Genomic DNA, 9,090 nt, shown 5'->3' with positions numbered 1-9,090 from the left:
AACGAACTGGATGAAACAAGGAAAGAATTTATAGTGTTGCATTAAAAAGAATCGGGGTATTATTGTCCGCTAAAACCTCTTACCATTGTCACTGTACACGCGTGAATGGAGAATTTCCGTATGTGTGACCTATACCGCTTTACTCGCAAATGTTTTATACCAACCGTACTGTGCGATAATCAGTTGATTGTAAATAATTGATTTCGTTTACGTGATCGACAAGCCGATTTAAGAATTAAATATCATTCAGTAGTTGTATGATGTATCCTTGGAAAAAACCCGCTTTTAACATACTTAGACAAGTTTAACATACGCATGACGCTATTCTATCTACTCTGACGCTGCGTTTAGGACGCTTTTTTGACATGCGTGTTGTCACCCGCATGCGGACTAGATCCGCGTTCTATACTCCACTCGGGCTAACTTGTCGTTAGCGGTCATTGCCTCCCTGTCAAAAACTTGTCATTTTCCATATAAAACCACGATAAACAATATCTGACACTTCATTGTCAATCGCGGTTTATATGGAAAATGACAAGTTTTTGACAGGGAGTCAATGACCGCTAGCGACAAGTTAGCCCGAGTGGAGTATAGTCCCAGATCCCAGAGCGATCAGACTTACTTTCATATGGATGAAACCTTAGGTTCTCAGATACCTGCATGTTTGTGGAGCTCTACGTGTGACACCTCACACCTGGGCAGGTACCATGTGAGAAAGGTAACTAAAATTAATCTTCTAAGGAATGATCAGAAAAGCGCCATTTGCTGCCTTTCTTATCTGAAATTAATTGACATTTCAGAATAAAATCCCTGCGTTCCACTTGACGTTAAAAACGATCAAAATGCTCAAAATAGGAGCGCTCATTTTGACAGTTTTGATCGTTTTTAAGAATGCACCTGACCCTAATTTGACTACATACTTAAACCTAGTTCTCAAAATCTGTAAGGTCTAGAAAACTGTTTTTTTTTACACAAGTAACTTTAGTTCATGAAGATTAAAATATGCTCAAGACGAAAACAGGATTACTGAAAAAATGCTCGATAGTTCCTTTTTTACAAAAAAACCTTGTTTTAGACATATTTTTGCTTGGATCTTCGAAGTTTGCTGTATTTTCTAAAAAACCTTTGGTAAAACCTAAATTTTCTCAAAATGATTTTTCCATAATCGTTATAGTTCGTCTTTTATTCATTAAAACTAACTTGTCGATGATTCCACGTCGTCCTTTTTCACCTGGCATATTATGAAAGAGTGAGTGTGAAGAGAGAAGGACGATGTTTAATTTTTTGGGTCACTAGCCCTCAAGTGGAACGCGGGGAATGTGTCACGTGACAATAAAGATTAGCTGATGATAAGATTCGAGACGCCGTACCAGAAAAATAGAGCCTAGCACTATAGTATAATTTTCTGAGTCTCGTTCGATAACGTAACGAATCCGTAGCTGTCAACTGTTTCTGTTCAACGTGGTGTTGTACGCGACGCTAATCAACAATCATCGAGTGATTCCCCTCTCGTTTTTTTCATTAAAAAAAAAATATATTTTTCTCACGCACAGAAATGCCAACATAACGATACGACCTCGTACAACATAATGTCCTAACTTTTTAAACTATTCACTACAGTTGGTTAGCTCAAACAATTAATTTTCTTTTGTACGGGTCACATGTTTTCGTGTCGGTTCTATTAATCATGATGTGTAACACGATCTCTTTATGCACGTGTTACCAATTTTAAAGTCGAAACTTTTTTGGAACATGTGACCTGATCGATAAGTCGTAAGACGGCGGGACAGTATATAAGCGTAGATATACAATGTGTCCCGGCACCGGTGTCCGATTCCTTAATGTCGTGATCTATGGCATATTTTATCGACAAATTGGCTCTCAAATTTTTTGTCTCTCTCACGGTTGTAAAATGGCAGCCATTTTAATTTTTCTCGGGCGTTCACACTAATCTGACCCTGTACTTCTCATGTAAATATCCTATGAAGATAAAAAAGGTCTCATTTGATAGCTAAACTTATGGACTACGCTTACACAGGCAATATGTTATAAATTTCGTGGAACCAAACATAGAAAAACCAAAGTTAAAGAAAAAAAAAAATTGTACATTTTTTAATTAATGGCTTTTTGTGAAAAATCTAGCACATTAAACTGATTCTTTTTTATTTAAAAAAAAAAAAAAAATATATATATATATATATATATATATAATAAGATGGCCTGGCCGCTAGTGCACGCCCGGGCTAAGATCGCGTATGATCTCTGATAACGAAGAATGTCTGATGATGTAACTGTGTCGGTCAAGGCTGCGACCCCACCTTTATTTCCGGCTAGCACCGCCAAAGTTTTGTTATTGAAATGCTACTTAAATGTGTGTACTTATGTATGTCTTTCACATCCATACTATTATGTATGTAGTAGAACTTGCCCGCAACTTCTTTTCCACGTGAATGATTGTCTTCAGGTTTCATATACAATTTTTGAACTATTTACATAGAAACTAACGTACTTTCGTGTTAGGCCTTTTTCTTAATTAATTTATTACTATTATTACGTTATTTGCATTAATTTAACAATTTGTAACTTTTTTATCGAAATGGGTTGAGCAGTTTCAACGTAGAGACTAGTCTATACGTTCAAACTGAAACATTAACACATCTAATATTAAATATTGTTATGGATAATATTATTAAGGATATTATTTTATTTTAACAAAAATAAATGAAAGTAAAGAAGATTTGGCAGACTCAAGTGTTCGTTTCTTTTTCGCGAGTCCGCGACTTTTATCCAGTCGAGTCGTATTTAATAAGAACTACTTATTAACTTTGATTGAAATTAAATCCTTTCGAAGCCTAAAGGCTGTTCTTGAAATTCTCGAGTGGATTTAAAAGTCAATATTGCTTCACATCTAGTGTCTAAATGAACTGCTACAATACAATATAGGTGAAGAACTAAAGACTAAAGACTAAATTGATTTTGATGAAGTCGTGCGTGGCATGTCAATTGATTAAATTGATATATAGTTGGGGGTTTGATGATTGAGTTATGAATGGTATTGGTATTTGTTGTGATAATTAGATGTATATGTGATAAAAGTTAACTGTGAAACATAACTGAACACAGAACCTCTTTTTTGGAAGTCGATTAAAAACATTATAAAAGCACTACATGTTCGCTACTTAAGAGGATACACCAAGGGCGAGAGAAATTGAAAATAGGTATTTGAAAATGTATTGCTGTCTCACCAATCTCAAGTCTCCCACCGCAGAGCGCGATAGAGACAACACGACAAAAGTTCTAATAAAAGAACAGAAAATCATCGATTCGTTGTCCGCTGATTCCTTGTCCCAAACTTAACCGATTTAAGTACTTTTTTCATTAAGAATTAAAGCCAGGCTTGAGCTGTGTTCCTATGTTGTAATTTTTGTGTACTTATATTCTAGCCAGTATTGTTTTCTGGGTGTTTGAACACAGAGGAAAATCTGGCCATTTTTATGGGTTTTTGAACATTCATATTATCTTTTTTATTAACTACATGATGAAAAAAAGAAAACATAGGGACATGCTAATAGTGTCCATAGATATTCAGGAAAAAAATCATAACTCTACCGGCATTATCCAGGGAGGAAACAGGGGACAACGTTTGTATGAAAAAACGGCTGTGTAGTCCTCTTAAGGCTGCGTTTCCACCAGAGATGTGTTGCGAGGAATGTGTTTTTAAGATCCAATAGCATCGCCGCGCTGAGCGATGTCATGGCAAGCTCACGTCAATAAAGCAATTCTATTGGTTGTCAAAAACACATTCCTCGCAACACATCTCTGGTGGAAATGCGGTCTTAGATGCAGAAAAAGTTAAGACTGACGACGTAGGAACGAAGAATAGAACTAGATGTCTGCGGCCGACGCGGCGCGCGACGTCCACGTGGTCTGCTCATCGAGTCAATCTCTGGGGAATTTACCTAAATTGGTCTAATAACTTACTTTGAGTGACTTTGCTTGTTAAACCACTGGACCGATTTTCATGAAATATTTTGACACAGACAAAAATTAAAATAGACCTCGGGAAAAGATTCATTAAAATAATGATGATTTTTTTACAGGAGTTGATGTGTTTTGACCTACATTTTGACGTTGGCTAATCAAGAGCACCAGTGACTATAGTCAAAATAATTTAAGGTGGCACCAGCGGTCATTGACCTTTTTAGTTTAGGAGCTATGTGGAAATTGCTCGCACTGTATTGTTGAACTTATTAATTGAACTCTCATAAAGACACAGACTATTAAAGATTCATCGGAAAACCTCTTGGTACTCACATACGGTTTGCTCGATAGTTTGACTACAAATCGAGCAATATTAACCACCGTGTGGACCGCAAAACTGACAGCTCGAGGGCTCGCTTCGAGCCGGCTCGATGGAATTAAATATTTCAAATATGTCATTTCCTTCGATTCGGAGTAAAACTATTGAGTAAAACCGTATGTGAGTACTTAGCATTAGAATGATAATCTCCAAATATTTATGAGATTAGAGTGATATTACATATTTCATACGTTTACATCGAGTATGCAAAATACAATATCGCCCTTATACTCGAAACTTCTCTCACAGGCCACAGCTCACTTCATTGTCAATCGCGGTTTGTACTTATAGAGAATGATGAATTATAACAAGTTTTTATGACAATGACCGCTACGGACAGAATTCGGCAATTTGAGAATAGATAGAAAAAGAAATATAAACAAAAAACTTTTTGATAAAAAGCTTTTATTTAAGTAAATAGTCTAAAAAAAAGAAAATAAATTTCTCCTTAAAATTTTAACTATTACTTAAGTTATAATCCTCAATATATTATACAATTTGCATGATAATAAAAGCTTGTCGCGCGATTTGTAAATAAACTAGTAAATACCAATAATATATAAAATATATAACTGAGTAAATTGATATTATATTTTTATTTTAACAAGTTTATCAAGTACTGATAGATTGTTAAGTCTCGCGACAAGCTTTTATTATCATGCAAATTGTATAATATATTGAGGATTATAACTTAATAGTTAAAATTTTAAGGAGAAATTTATTTTCTTTTTTTTTAGACTATTTGCTTAAATAAAACCTTTTTTTCAAAATGTTTTTTGTTTATAATTTATTTTTTGTTTTCTAGTTATCCCGGGCTAGATTTCTGCATGACTAAAAAGTTAAATTTCATTTAACAAAAGTGACCGGATTCAACCGGGCATTTTATGAACCTGGCTGTCAGTCACGTCATTTCACGTCACGTAAAGTCACGACACGACACGTAACGTCACGTCACGTCATGTGACGTCATGTAAAGTCACGTGACGTCATGTAAAGGATACGTGACGTCACGTAATCTCACGACACGTCACGTCACGTCACGACAAGACACGACATAACACGCACGACACGACACGACACGACTTGAATATTATTTTTCAATTTAATCTAAATGAGCCCTTTTATTTGATACCCATATTGCAGAAGTGCTTTAAAATAACTATTCCCCTATCTCGGCTAAGCTCCCATAGCTAAGATAACGAATGCCATGTTACATTCGTCTCCAAGTTACTCTCAGTAAGTCCTTACATTTAATACCCATATTGCAGAAGTGCATTAAAAATAACTATTCCTGTATCTTGGATGAGCCGCCATATTGGATGTAGAATGACGTTACATTCGTTTTCGAGTTACTTTCAATGAGCCCTTTCATTTGATACCCATATTGCAGAAGTGCATTAAAAATAACTATTCCCCTATCTGGGATGAGCCACCATGTTGGATGTAGAATGAAATTACATTAGTTTTCGAGTTACTCTCAAAAAGCCCTTTCATTTAATATCCATATTGTAGGACTGCATAGAAAATAATTATTTCGCCATCTTGGATGGTCAGCCATATTGGATTTAGAGTGATGTCACATACCATATCTTGCATGGTCATCCAATTTAAACGCGTATGCAAAATTTCAGCTCAATCGGTTAAATATATCTACCTTAAAATTAAGCTCCAAAATTCCACCGTAACATACATACTTACATACAAACAGAGCAAGTTAAATAAACATACAGAGCAAGTTAAATAAAAGCTTTTAATAAAAATATCTCAGAAACCGTGTATAATACACGATACACGTCTATCCTTATTTCTAGACACGTAGACAAAACTTTCGCACATTAAAAAAGTCCTTCAGAGATGTTTAATCTGTGGGGACTAATAAGGAGTCACTGGGAGTCACGTTTGAACATCAAAATAGACCATCGCCAAGGTCTACAGAACCCACGTACGGAGTTCAGTTAGATTAATGAGACCAAAAGATTTGGGTCAGCTGTTTCGCAAATTCGCCATTTTGTTTTTATGTATTTTATGGTAGGTAGTAGGTACTTAATATAAGTATTAAGTATACTTATCTAATAATAATATTGAATAATTTATTTTTATTAACTTTTCGCATTGTGTTTTAATATTAATGTTGTGACTTGTGCATGTCTCTAATTGATATGAATGCTGTAAATGGACCTAATTGTTAATTATGAATGTAAGCTTGTATTCATATTGTTGATACGCCTAAATAAATAAATAAAATAAATAAATCTACTTTAAATAATACTTAAGTACTTTGAATTCCGGAAAAATATAAAAATCGTTTATCGCGTGGTAACCGTACATTTTTCTAGGATAATCACTTACTTACAGGCTACAACTTTGTTTTAAATTCGATAATATAATTGACATACAAGCGAAATTATACTTTGACTTGTTTTTTGCATTGATCTCCGTAAATATTGATTTTAAAATGAAAATTATAAGAATTCAAAATGTAGAAAATTAAATTTTAAGATGATTTTTTATTTATTTATGAGGATGCGGTAGCGGTTGAGGAACCCAAAATATTGCGGAACTTCCTCATTATGAGGAAGCGGAAGAGGAATCCTCAGCAACCCTAATCTCTAATATACAGTGTGTAACAAAAATAAGTGATAATATTTTAGGGTGTGTACGTGTTCCTTGTAGAGAGTTCACTGTGAAAGTAGCAGCTCTGATAGACCAATTTTTTTTCCACTTTTGTATGGGCAAGGGCCCGAGCGTCACGAGTTTTCCCATACAAAAGTGAAAAAATTTTTTGGTCTTTCAGCGCTGCTACTTTCACAGTGAACTCTCTACAAGGAACACATACACACCCTAAAGTATTATCACTTATTTTTGTTACACCCTGTATTAATACGCAAGCGAAAAACTTTGTATCCCTTTTGACGAAAAATGCGAAAACGGGTGAATGAAGGTGAATGAAATTTTGCACACTTATAACTATAGTTTATATGGTGAAGGAGTGCATCGAGCTAATATTATTTCGAAATTACGCTTTTATCACACATTTTTAACCAATAAAACATTACAGTTTACACACATGACACACTACAAATACGTGCACACTCAAGAAGATGACAGATTTTTGAGTGACAAACCTATACATACGAATAATTATACTCGTTTATTAATTATGGTTGAAGTCTGTTGACAACAACGTCATTTGACGTGGGAGAGCCATGCTTCGGCACGAATGGGCCGGCTCGACCGAAATAATACCACGTCCTCACAGAAAACCGGCGTGAAACAGCGCTTGCGCTGTGTTTCGCCGAGTGAGTGAGTTTACCGGAGGCCCAATTACCCTATTCCCTTCCCTACCCTCCCCTATTCCCTTCCCTTCCCATCCCTACCCTCCCCTTACCTATTAACCTATTCCCTCTTAAAAGGCCGGCAACGTACCTGCAGCTCTTCTGATGCTGCGAGTGTCCATGGGCGACGGAAGTTGCTTTCCATCAGGTGACCCGTTTGCTCGTTTGCCCCCTTATTTCATAAAAAAAAAAAAAACAAGCAAATTGAAAATGGATTAAGTACAGTTTTTTTTATTGAATCTTAGATACTATTAGACAACGCTGTACACGGCCAGTCTGAGATCAGCTGAGTCCCAGATAGGGATTGCAATCCGGAAAACCGGGTCCGGTAAATCGTCGGATCCGGCATCATTTTACGGGTACCGGATCCGGTCCCAATATACCGGATCCGGCGACCGGATCCGGTGTTAGCAATTGGTGGCAAACTGATATGGTTGTTGCATGAATAACTTAGATTAAATGCGTTACCCCAAGTGAAAAAGCTTTTTCTCGCTTTTTTATGATTCTATTTTGCTGACAAATGACAATGAGGCCGATTATTACTTCATTCATTAGAAGCTGAAAAGGCCTTTCGGCCATAAACAACTCTATATTTTTTATAATTTAATCCATCCCCCTTACTGTATCAGGGCCTATTTTTTACAATTGGTTTAATTTGTAGGTCTTTTCTTTCGGTCTTTACATTATTCTTATAACTATTACATTTCAATTTCGGTGAGTGATTCAATAATGCTTACAATAAAATTAATAAAATCCATTAACCGATTCGTGGCCACTGCCGCGCCCAGCGCGTCATTTAAAAAGATTCAGTGAGGCCGATGACGCGCCAGGCGCGGCATACAAGGATTGTTAAAAAACACGTTAAAACTAATCGATTATACTGTAATTACAAATTCTTTGTCTAAATGTGCATAAAACACAACCAGTGGCCAATGCCGCACGTGGGGCGTCATCGTTTAGCAGTGCCGATGACGCTTATGGCGCGTCATCGAACAAACTGCTTGGCCTGTGGTAAGAATTCGTGAAAATGAAGGTGGCAACGAATCGGTTAATGTATCAACAAATGTCGAGAGTGGTAAAACAACGGCACAAGTACAAAAGAACTAAACATATATCACAGCAAATCAAAGAACCTAACTAATAACACAGTTTTGCTTATTACCCCCACGATTGTTTTGCAAAAAGCCAGGAAAATTTCCCTTTCTTTGCCCCCCCAGGATGAATAGCAGATTTTCTTCCGTTATCAATATGTCCAATTTCTGTTCAATATCATATCGATTGCTAGCAAAAATTGAGCACTCGAGTAACAGGTGAGGAACCATCTCCTCGACTCCCGGCTGACACAGACACGATGGATCCACAATCATCGACAAACTGTTAAAGTAGAAGGCGAAT

Source organism: Aricia agestis, chromosome 20 (assembly GCF_905147365.1).
Source record: "Aricia agestis chromosome 20, ilAriAges1.1, whole genome shotgun sequence".
NCBI classification, from domain to species: domain Eukaryota; kingdom Metazoa; phylum Arthropoda; class Insecta; order Lepidoptera; family Lycaenidae; genus Aricia; species Aricia agestis.
Note: the sequence above shows the minus strand (reverse complement) of the source record.